The sequence below is a fragment of the Ranitomeya imitator genome, chromosome 4 (genome assembly GCF_032444005.1).
Source record: "Ranitomeya imitator isolate aRanImi1 chromosome 4, aRanImi1.pri, whole genome shotgun sequence".
In the NCBI taxonomy this organism is placed as follows: Eukaryota; Metazoa; Chordata; class Amphibia; order Anura; family Dendrobatidae; genus Ranitomeya; species Ranitomeya imitator.
The window spans coordinates 63,217,684-63,229,907 of record NC_091285.1 but is presented as its reverse complement, the minus strand read 5'-3'; positions in this window follow the sequence as shown (position 1 = coordinate 63,229,907).

Here is a 12,224-nt window from a genome sequence, read left to right as displayed (position 1 = left end):
GGCTATAAAACAAATTACTTCAACCCCACAACCATTACCCCACTTTCCACAGCACCAGGGCAAGTGGGAAAAGCCAGTCAGTGCACTAGAATTGGTGCATCTAATAGATGAGCCTTTTCTGGGGCATCTACGATCTTCTATTTTTAGACTGTGGGTCAATATCCACGACCCCTAACCAGTCTGAAAATACCAGTCTCCAGCTGTTTGTTTTAGGCTGGATGGTTGTCAAAAATGGGTGCTACCCCACAATTTTTTTTAAATGTTTTGTGGGTGTTAGATGGCCAATGAACATGCGGGGATTTCCTGCAATACATAACTTGGGAAAGTTTTAGAATGGCTCAGGACGAGCTGAAACATCGCCATGCTATGTGGGTTTGAATAAAGTCCACTTTTTCACTTTGAATTCTATGGAGTGCTGCCTTCCTTTGTTTTACATTTATCTGCATTTGGGCAAGTATTGGATGCATTGCTGAGGAGGCCTGAGCACCCGCCAGTTGGTATATGTGCTGTTCCACTTTTAATATCTATCTATCTATCTATCTAAACCTTTTTCCCTTGTTTTCAACTAGCTTTAAACAGTATTCATTGCTGGAAACAAATGCAATAAAAAACGCTGTAAAAACTCAACGTGTCCACAGAGCAGCTACGACACTCCATACACTTCAGACAACGTGGGACATTGTGGGATCATTGGACTAGTTTGGAACGTCATGGGATTTGTTTTATTTTTTAATAAACGGGAGAATGAGGGCACTTGGGGAGTGTTTTTGTGAATTATGGATTTTGTGTCTGTGGTTTTCCTTTTTCTTACTTCGTTAGTATTGGGGGTGTCTGACAGACATCTCTCCATTACAAATCCGAGGGATAGATGCCAGCTTTGATTTTTTACAATTCCCAGCAGTCATTAACCCCAAATCCCGTTACTCTGATTGCCACTGCACCAGGGCAATTGGGAAGAGCTGAGACAGGGCATCAGAATAGGCGCACCTAATGTGATATGCCAATTCTGGAGTAGCTGTGGGCTTGTATTTTAAGGCTAGGAAGTAGCCAATAACAATGGACCTTACCAGCTTGATATTTTGCTTTGCCTTGGTTGTTTTTTATAAATAGAGGGCATCCCATGTTATTTCTATTTATTTATTTTATCATTTTGCTTTATATACAAGTCATTATGCAGGAAATAATGTTTCTTTACATTTTTTCCTGTAAAATCCATTTTATCTTTGGTTTTACTGTAAATGTTTTATTGTCAGTTTGTAAAAGTGGCATAATACTCTGACAACATTATTCCCAGCAGTGACCTAGGAGTCAGAGATATGTCCAGGGTTCTTCCACATGTTGTTCCCATACCATTACAATGGTGTTTCCATCCATTACAGCAATTTTCTGGTCTCCCAGATCTCCTGGTAGAGTTTGAAGGAAAAATGCTCGCATTTCCAATTGACTTCCATTATGCTTATTACTTCAAATAAGCACACGCGCATTATAAGTTGCTTGATTCGAGTAACAAACATCCAAGCATTTTAGTGCTCACCCATCAACTCATTTTAGTATTATAAAGTATAGTGGAAGCGTTAAGGCAATTATCTAATATCAGCATTTATAGACCGTTGCAGAAAGATCCAGGATATAGATTTAAAAATAAGTTGAGGTACTATTTTGCGAAAGTATGTAAATTTGGGTGTTATATCCCAGAAAAAGGTGGAAAAGTTGCTGCCAAAGTTCCCAATCAAACCACATTGATACCACATCCCTAAAATACATAAGTCTATAGATTCTCCTCCTGGGTGACCAATCGTGTCTGGGATAGGGTCGCTCACAGAGCCCCTGTCCCAGTACATTGATTGGCTATTGCGCCCACTATTGAAAGATATACCATTTTACCTTAATGTCACAATGGCGTTTTTGAGGAATGTTCAGAATTTTACATGGCAACCAAATTTTTCTCTGGTATTGATCGACGTTGAGAGTTTATATACCAAAATTCCCCAAAAATTGGGAGTTGAAGTTATCCAGCAAATATTGAGTACAACTGACAAAAGTCAGAATTTCATTGATTTTGTCTGTGAGGGATTGAACTTTGTGTTAACCCATAATGCATTCACATTTATGGACGTTTGGTACTTACAAGAAGTTGGTACCGCGATGGGGACTCCGGTAGCATGTACTTTTGCCAACTTATTTTTAGGATTTTTTGAAGATAGATTTATATATTCCACACAAAATGTCTATTTGAAACAGATAAAGCTATATTTGAGATATGTCGATGACATATTTATCATGTGGGATGGGTCAGAAGATTCCTTTAACATGTTGTCCAATATCTTAACCTACAGAACACGATGAATATGTCTTTTACATCGTTGTACGGTGGACAACATTTAGAATTTCTCGATGTACCGGTAGAGATATCAGAGGGTCTAATTTGCACCTCATTGTACCATAAACCTACAGCCACCAACGCAATGATGCATTATAATAGCTTTCATCCCATGCACATCAAGCAGTCTCTACCATACAGCCAATTCCTGAGAGTTAAAAGGGTTAACAACACAAATGAGGGTTTCATCAGACAGTCTGCAGAACTGAATGAGAGATTCAGGCAAAGAGGTTATCCAGAAGCAGTATTACAGACAGCGTTTGAGAAAGCCAAGGAGAGCAGGGCATGAGCAGGGCATTTAGCAGTACTATATCTGAGCAAAAGACTGAGGTTAAAGAGAAGAAAGTAGGGAGGAGGTTTACTTTCTGTTTCCAATATAGTGCGATGGATCAGCATATACGTTCGTCAATCAGGAAGAATTGGCACATATTGGAACGAGATAAAGATTTAGTTGACATTGTAGCCAGGGGCCCCCTAATTTCCAACAAGTGGAGCACTAGATTGAGGGATAAACTAGTGAGGAACCGCATTGAGAGACAAGATAGGAATTGGTTAAATACGAGTGCCCTTAAGGGGAACAATAAATGTGGTAGTTGTCCCTTTTGTAAATGTAAATACCATATTACAGATCGGGTACTACATATGGGAGCAATAGATCACTTAGTTTCAGAATTTATTACATGTAAAACAGATCATGTGGTATATGTGTTATTCTGTCCATGTAAGTATTACTATATAGGGAAATCGATACGTCCACTATACGTAAGGTTCAGAGAACATTATAAATCCATCTCCTCAGGAAAAGGAGTCCCCAGGCTGATTAGTCACATCAAAGAAAATCATGGAGGGAACCCCAATGTTCTAACTTTTGTGGGGATTGAGAAAGTCACCTTACCCACGCGAGGAGGCAATCTGAATAACCTCCTATTAAGACGCGAAGCAAAATGGATCATGCGCACCAGCGCAATGGGTCCAATCGGATTCAATGACAGAGTAGACATGTCAATATTCTTATGAATAAGAATGTGTCTCGAGTCAACTTACAAATATAACATTGTGGCAGAGTAATAATAAACACATGCTAAGAATAAAAAAGATTTTTTTTTAAGGCAAAAATAGGTTTTCTAGGTAAGAATAGATGTAGTAATATGTGAACCTTAACTTAAATGACAGCAGTCTCACTTGGGTATAATGTGAAATGAATGTTTGTTTTTAAATAATGTTTCACGATTGTAGTTTTGAATGTTTGTAATGTATTTTTCTGCACAGTGGGAGGAGATCTGGGAGGGAGGAGTACGCCGTGGCGGGGTATTTCTTCTTTCGTCACGTCCTCCCACACATTGACCCGTAGAAGTGCTTATACAGTACGAAACGGCCGTTGTCTACACCTGCTCACTCTAGCTCCGTTGCTCACTCTCCTGGCCATGGATTTTAAATGAAGATCTAATAAAGCAAGGAATTTTTTAACAGATCGGTGAGTACCTTCCTTTTACTTCTTATTCATACAAGTGAACTGTCATGTTATTCTTTGAAGAGCACCCAAGATCATGAAGCACAGCATGTAACCGCATGGTTAATTAGATACACCTGACAGTTTATAGCTTAGCAGCCTAACGATGTTGGCAGTGCCGTCTTCTGCTCCTTTTTCTATTTTGATATAATTATAAAGTATTATTTGTTAGTACACTACATTATAAAGACAAATAAATATGTTTTCATTTAAATAGACTGTGTAAAGCAAAATACTACATCAATGTTACTTATCAGTGAAATTGTCTTAATCTTTGTTGATCTGTAAAGGTTGGTTGATAACTGAAATTTTCTAAACATTTCTTAACTTTTGTTTGCCCTGACTTTGCAGGTTGAAAGTTATCGAGTGACCATAAAGTTTCTTAAATGGCCCAATACTCCCTGATTTATTTTTAAGAATGACTTTGGAGAAAACCTATTTTCATTCAATAAAGTTTCACTAAAGTATAATCAGTTAAACATAAAACTTTGAATTAATTTTTATGACCTCTGCTAACATTTTGACATTGAATTTCTTATCTTTTATTCTCATGCATCCTAAAATGTATTTTTCACAAATTGCTAGAATAAAACCTATAAAGCTGGGATGAAATACTTTGGCGTACAAACAAGGATTTACACTTTGATTACCAAAATAAGCAGCTGTTAAAACAACAGAACAAGGAAATAGCAACATAACTTCGGGGTGTTTATTTAAAGCTCTAAATAGTAGAGCAAAGGTAGGTCAAATTCAATGCAAGAGATAACATATATATTATGTACATCGTTTATAATAATTTAAAGTTTTGAATGTAATGTTTTATTCAAAGCCACATTCAAAGAAAAATACATTGGCAAAAAAGACATTTTTACATTATAATTTCAAAATAAATAATGTAACATCATAAGACAAAGTGTAACTGAGGCTATTTTATTTCCTCTACAGTTATGAATGTTATTGAATGCTGAAACATTTCATACATGGAATTAAATTTATCAAACAGATTGCCTTTGATTGTCCACCATTGAACACGTTTTTTCTCTTATAGGAAGATAGGGAGTTACTTTAATGTTTGTAATTATCAACTTCAACATACAAACAGTATGGAGTAATTGTTTAAAATTAATATGTTAAAAGAAAATTAACTTATTTTGGCATGTCAAACACTTTTTTTAATGTTTTCTAAAGTTACAATATCACTATATACTAAAGATAATCTAACCCTCTTGAAATTCAAATGTGCTTGTTTTGACTAAAATATGTATGCCGGTAACTCTCAGAGGACTCCTAGGACTGTACTAAACCCTTTTCTAGCTCTTTGATACAAACACAGTCTTATTAAAGTCTAAATGATCTCAACCTATCTGGGTAGGGGAAAACGGATAGGAATTGGTCGTAAAGAACTGACTAGTTAACCCCTTCGTAACGTCTGCCGTACATGTATGGTGCAGCGGAAATGAGTTCCCACAAACAACCATAAATGAACAGCGCTATAATTTTGTGGGCTCATAAAGCCAGTCAAATTATTAGTTGGTGTCTGTTATATATCATAGCTGACAACCTGCTGTAACAGTCATGAACATTGCTAGCAGAATCAAATTGGCCTGGCGGGGTACTGGGGATTTCCCCGGTGGGCCTTTGGCTATGGGAAGGAGAGGAGGAGAAAAAGAAGAAAAAATAAAGTCTGTTGTTTTTATGGGCATGGACCCTAGCGCAGGCCACATATGTGCAGGGGCACGCACATGCGGCGTTCATTACCTGAACCGCTGCAGCGCACATCCTGATCAACTGAAGAGTGTGCGCCCGTCATCACCGGCGTATGATGTCAGTGTCATGCACCACATGAAACCGACGCACACATTCACCGCCGGTGTCTGCTATGTTCGCGGCCATGTTAGTATGTGCACGCCGACCTGCAGAGGAGGAGGCCGCCACCAGGAGCGCAGGAAAGTAAGATTTTTTTTTCTTCTCTCTCTCTTTCTCTCTCCGGGGGCAGGATGGATACACATATGGGGGGGCCAGGATGGATATACATTTGGGTGCCAGGGTGGATACACATACGGGTTGCCAGGGGCAGGAAAAGGGGCCAAGATGGATACACATACGGGGGCCAGGATGGATACACATATGGGAGGGCCAGGATGGATACACATGTGGGGCAGGACAAGGGTTCAGGATGGATACACATACGGGGGCCAGAATGGATACATATACAGTGGGTCAGGATGGATGCACATGGGGGCCAGGGGCAGGACAAGGGGCCAGGATGGATACACATACAGGAGGGCCAGGATGGATACACATACGGGGGACCAGTATGGATACACAAACAGGGGCCAGGATGGATACACATATGGGTGGGGCCAGGATGGATACACATATGGGGGGCCAGATGGATACACATATGGAGGGCCAGGATGGATACACATATGGGGGGCTGGATGGTTACACTTACAGTATGGGGGGCCAGGATGGATACACATATGGGAGCCAGGATGGATACACATACGGGGGGCCAGCATGGATACATATTGGTGGCAGGATGGATACACATGGGACCAGGAGGAATACCAGGATGGACATATGGGGGGCAGGACAAAGGGCATAATGGATACATATGGGGCCAGCATGGAGATATGGGGGAAGGACAATGGGCCAGATGGATACATAAAGGGGGCTAGGATGGAGATATGGGGGGCAGGACAAGGAACTGAATGGATACATATGGGGGGCCAGGATGGGGAAATGGGGGAGGACAGGGGGCTAGATGTATACATATGGGGGGCCTAGATGGAGACATGGGAGGCCAGGATGGATATATAGGGGGCAAGACAAGGGACCAGGAAGGATACATATGGAGGGCCAGGATAGATATATGGGGGTGGCAGGATGAGGGACCAGGATGGATATATGAGGAAACCAGGATGCATATATATATATATACAGGTCCTTCTCAAAAAATTAGCATATAGTGTTAAATTTCATTATTTACCATAATGTAATGATTACAATTAAACTTTCATATATTATAGATTCATTATCCACCAACTGAAATTTGTCAGGTCTTTTATTGTTTTAATACTGATGATTTTGGCATACAACTCCTGATAACCCCAAAAACCTGTCTCAATAAATTAGCATATCAAGAAAAGGTTCTCTAAACGACCTATTACCCTAATCTTCTGAATCAACTAATTAACTCTAAACACATGCAAAAGATACCTGAGGCTTTTATAAACTCCCTGCCGGGTTCATTACTCAAAACCCCCATCATGGGTAAGACTAGCGACCTGACAGATGTCAAGAAGGCCATCATTGACACCCTCAAGCAAGAGGGTAAGACCCAGAAAGAAATTTCTCAACAAATAGGCTGTTCCCAGAGTGCTGTATCAAGGCACCTCAATGGTAAGTCTGTTGGAAGGAAACAATGTGGCAGAAAACGCTGTACAACGAGAAGAGGAGACCGGACCCTGAGGAAGATTGTGGAGAAGGACCGATTCCAGACCTTGGGGAACCTGAGGAAGCAGTGGACTGAGTCTGGTGTGGAAACATCCAGAGCCACCGTGCACAGGCGTGTGCAGGAAATGGGCTACAGGTGCCGCATTCCCCAGGTAAAGCCACTTTTGAACCATAAACAGCGGTAGAGGCGCCTGACCTGGGCTACAGAGAAGCAGCACTGGACTGTTGCTAAGTGGTCCCAAGTACTTTTTTCTGATGAAAGCAAATTTTGCATGTCATTTGGAAATCAAGGTGCCAGAGTCTGGAGGAAGACTGGGGAGAAGGAAATGCCAAAATGCCTGAAGTCCAGTGTCAAGTACCCACAGTCAGTGATGGTGTGGGGTGCCATGTCAGCTGCTGGTGTTGGTCCACTGTCTTTCATCAAGGGCAGGGTCAATGCTTTATGGTGATGAAGATTTCATTTTTTCAGCACGACCTGGCACCTGCTCACAGTGCCAAAACCACTGGTAAATGGTTTACTGACCATGGTATTACTGTGCTCTATTGGCCTGCCAACTCTCCTGACCTGAACCCCATAGAGAATCTGTGGGATATTGTGAAGAGAAAGTTGAGAGACGCAAGACCCAACACTCTGGATGAGCTTAAGGCCGCTATTGAAGCATCCTGGGCCTCCATAACATCTCAGCAGTGTCACAGGCTGATTGCCTCCATGCCACGCCGCATTGAAGCAGTCATTTCTGCCAAAGGATTCCCGACCAAGTATTGAGTGTATAACTGAACATTATTATTTGATGGTTTTTTTGTTTGTTATTAAAAAACACTTTTATTTGATTGGATGGGTGAAATATGCTAATTTATTGAGACAGGTTTTTGGGGTTATCAGGAGTTGTATGCCAAAATCATCAGTATTAAAACAATAAAAGACCTGACAAATTTCAGTTGGTGGATAATGAATCTATAATATATGAAAGTTTAATTGTAATCATTACATTGTGGTAAATAATGAAATGTAACACTATATGCTAATTTTTTGAGAAGGACCTGTATATATATATATGGGGGCTAGGATGGGTTTATGGGGGATCAGGACAAAGGGCCAGGATCCATATATGGGGTGTCTAGGATGGATATATGGGGGCAGGATGGATATATTGGGGGTAGGATGGATATATATGAGGGGGCTAGAATGCATATATGAGGCCAGGATGGATATATGGGGAGAGGCAAGACAAGAGACGAGGATGGATGCATATATATCGTACAGCCAGGATGCATATATATGAGGGGGCAGGATGGATATATGGGGATGGGCCAGGATATATGGGGGGATGTTATGATCAGGTGGCCTTGGAGCAACATGAAATGACCTTCGCTGGAGCAGTGGTAACTTTACTGACCGCAAACCCTGATCCTATTACCGCAACTAGAAGTAGCCGTGGGGTGTGCCTAACCAGACCTAGACACCTCGACACAGCCTAAGGACTAAATATCCCTAAAGATGGAAATAGGAAAACTCTCTTGCCTCAGAGTAGATCCCCAAAGGATAGATAGCCCCCCACAAATAATGACTGTGAGTAGGAGAGGAAAAGACACACGCAGACAGAAAACATGGATAAGCAAAGGAGGCCACTTCTACCTAGATAGGAAAGGAAAGTACAGGATACTATGCGGTCAGCATAAAACACTACAAAATATCCACAGCAGAAAAATACAAAAACTCCACCACCTAACTAAAGATGTGGAGAGTATATCTGCGACTCCAGCGAGTCCAACTAGACTGAGAAAAACATCAGGCACAGTCTAGCAGGAACAAAAATAGAAACAAGATAAGGACAGAAAATAAACACACAGCAGTGTGTCTAAAAAATGAAGCAAACACTTATCTTAGCTGAATTGGCAGCAAGCAGGAGAGGCCAAGCAGAGGACCAACACTTCCAAGGAACATTGACTACTGGCAAGGACTAATGAGTCCTGCACAGCTAAATACCCCAGTCAGAATTGCAATTAGCAGAAACACCTGTCCAAGACTGCTGCTCAGGAATAACTGCATTACCATCAACAACCACCGGAGGGAGCCCAAGAGCAGAATTCACAACAGTACCCCCCCTTGAGGAGGGGTCACCGAACCCTCACCAGAGCCCCCAGGCCGGTCAGGATGAGCAAGATGAAAGGCACGAACCAAATCAGCGGCATGGACATCAGAGGCCGAAACCGAAGAATTATCCTCCTGGCCATAACCCTTCCATATGACAAGGTACTGAAGCTTCCGCCTCGAAAAACGAGAATCCAAAATCTTCTCAACCACATATTCCAACTCCCCATCGACCAACACAGGGGCCGGAGGATCAACAGAGGGAACAACGGGCTCCACATATTTCCGCAACAAAGATCTATGGAAGACATTATGGATAGCAAAAGAGGCCGGAAGCGCCAGACGAAAAGACACCGGATTAATAATCTCAGAAATATTATAAGGACCAATAAACCGAGGCTTAAACTTAGGAGAAGAAACCTTCATAGGACCATGACGGGAAGATAACCAAACCAGATCCCCAACCCGAAGCTGGGAACCAACACAGCGACGTCGGTTAGCAAAACGTTGAGCCTCCTCCTGAGACAACACCAAATTGTCCACCACCTGAGCCCAAATCTGCTGCAACCTGTCAACCACAGAATCCACACCAGAAAAGTCAGAAGACTCAACCTGCCCAGAAGAAAAACGAAGATGAAAACCAAAATTACAAAAAAAGGCGAAACCAAAGTAGCCGAACTAGCCCGATTATTAAGGGCAAACTCGGCCAATGGCAAAAAAGCCACCCAATCATCCTGATCAGCAGACACAAAGCATCTCAAATAAGTCTCCAAAGTCTGATTAGTACGCTCGGTCTGGCCATTTGTCTGAGGATGAAATGCAGAAGAAAAAGACAAATTAATGCCCAGCCTAGCACAAAAGGCCCGCCAAAACCTAGAAACAAACTGGGAACCTCTGTCGGACACAATAATAACACAACCTATTCTGACGTCTGAAACCTTGTTGTTCCATTCTATACAGAATCCTATCACATTGCATTGGCTCAGGAATTTGCTGTGAGCATAACGCCATAGCGCGCACAGTTCTGCGCTCCCGCAAGCGCCTTTCAATCTGAATGGCCAGAGACATAGAATCACTCAGATTGGAGGGTGTGGGAAACCCCACCATAACATCTTTAACGGATTCAGAAAGACCCTTTCTGAAAATTGCCGCCAAAGCATCATTATTCCATTTAGTCAATACAGACCATTTTCTGAATTTCTGACAATACAATTCTGCCGCCTCTTGACCCTGAGACAGGGCCAACAAGGTCTTCTCAGCTTGATCCACCGAATTAGGTTCATCATACAGTAATCCTAACGCCTGAAAGAAGGAGTCTACATTAAGCAAAGCAGGATCCCCTGATTCCAGGGAAAATGCCCAATCCTGTGGATCACCATGCAGCAGGGAAATGATGATTTTAACTTATTGAATGGAATCACCGGAGGATCGAGGTTTCAATGCAAAAAACAGTTTACAGTTGTTTTTAAAACTCAAAAACGTGGACCTGTCACCAAAAAACAAATCAGGAGTAGGTATCTTAGGCTCCAAAGCAGGAGTCTGAACAATGTAATCAGAAATACCCTGTACTCTAGTAGCAAGCTGGTCTATACGAGAAACTAATTCCTGAACATTCATGCTAGCACAAGGCTCTTCAGCCACCCAGAGATAAAGAGGGAGGAGAAGACAAAACAGACTGAAGAAAAAAAAATGGCTCAAGATCTTTCCTCCCTTCTTCTGAGATGCAATTAACTCATTGTTGGTCAGTAGTACTGTTATGATCAGGTGGCCTTGGAGCAGCATGAAATGACCTTCGCTGGAGCAGTGGTAACTTTACTGACCGCAAACCCTGATCCTATCTGTTATGAACAGGTAATTCAGAACCACAATGGACCTTGAAGTTCAGAGCACACAAGGTGACCTGACATTTACCAAAAACATAGGACGAGCTCTGAGACGTGGAAACTCTGCTGACCGCAATCCCTAATCCTAACACACCACACTAGAGGTAGCCGTGGATTGCGCCTAACGCTCCCTATGCAACTCGGCACAGCCTGAGAAACTAACTAGCCCTGAAGATAGAAAAATAAGCCTACCTTGCCTCAGAGAAATTCCCCAAAGGAAAAGGCAGCCCCCCACATATAATGACTGTGAGTAAAGATGAAATACAAACACAGAGATGAAATAGATTTAGCAAAGTGAGGCCCGACTTACTGAATAGACCGAGGATAGGAAAGATAGCTTTGCGGTCAACACAAAAACCTACAAACAACCACGCAGAGGGGCAAAAAGACCCTCCGCACCGACTAACGGTACGGAGGTGCTCCCTCTGCATCTCAGAGCTTCCAGCAAGCAAGAAAAACCAATATAGCAAGCTGGACAGAAAATATAGCAAACAAAAATAACACAAGCAGAACTTAGCTTATGCAGGATAGAGAGGCCACAGGAACGATCCAGGAGGAAGCAAGACCAATACTAGAACATTGACTGGAGGCCAGGATCAAAGCACCAGGTGGAGTTAAATAGAGCAGCACCTAACGACTTAACCTCATCACCTGAGGAAGGAAACTCAGAAGCCGCAGTACCACTCTCATCCACCAAAGGAAGCTTATAGACAGAACCAGCAGCAGTACCACTCACGACCACAGGAAGGAGCTTGGCCACAGAATTCACAACAGTACCCCCCCTTTGAGGAGGGGTCACCGAACCCTCACCAGAGCCCCCAGGCCGACCAGGATGAGCCACATGAAAGGCACGAACCAGATCGGCAGCATGGACATCAGAGGCAAAGACCCAGGAATTAT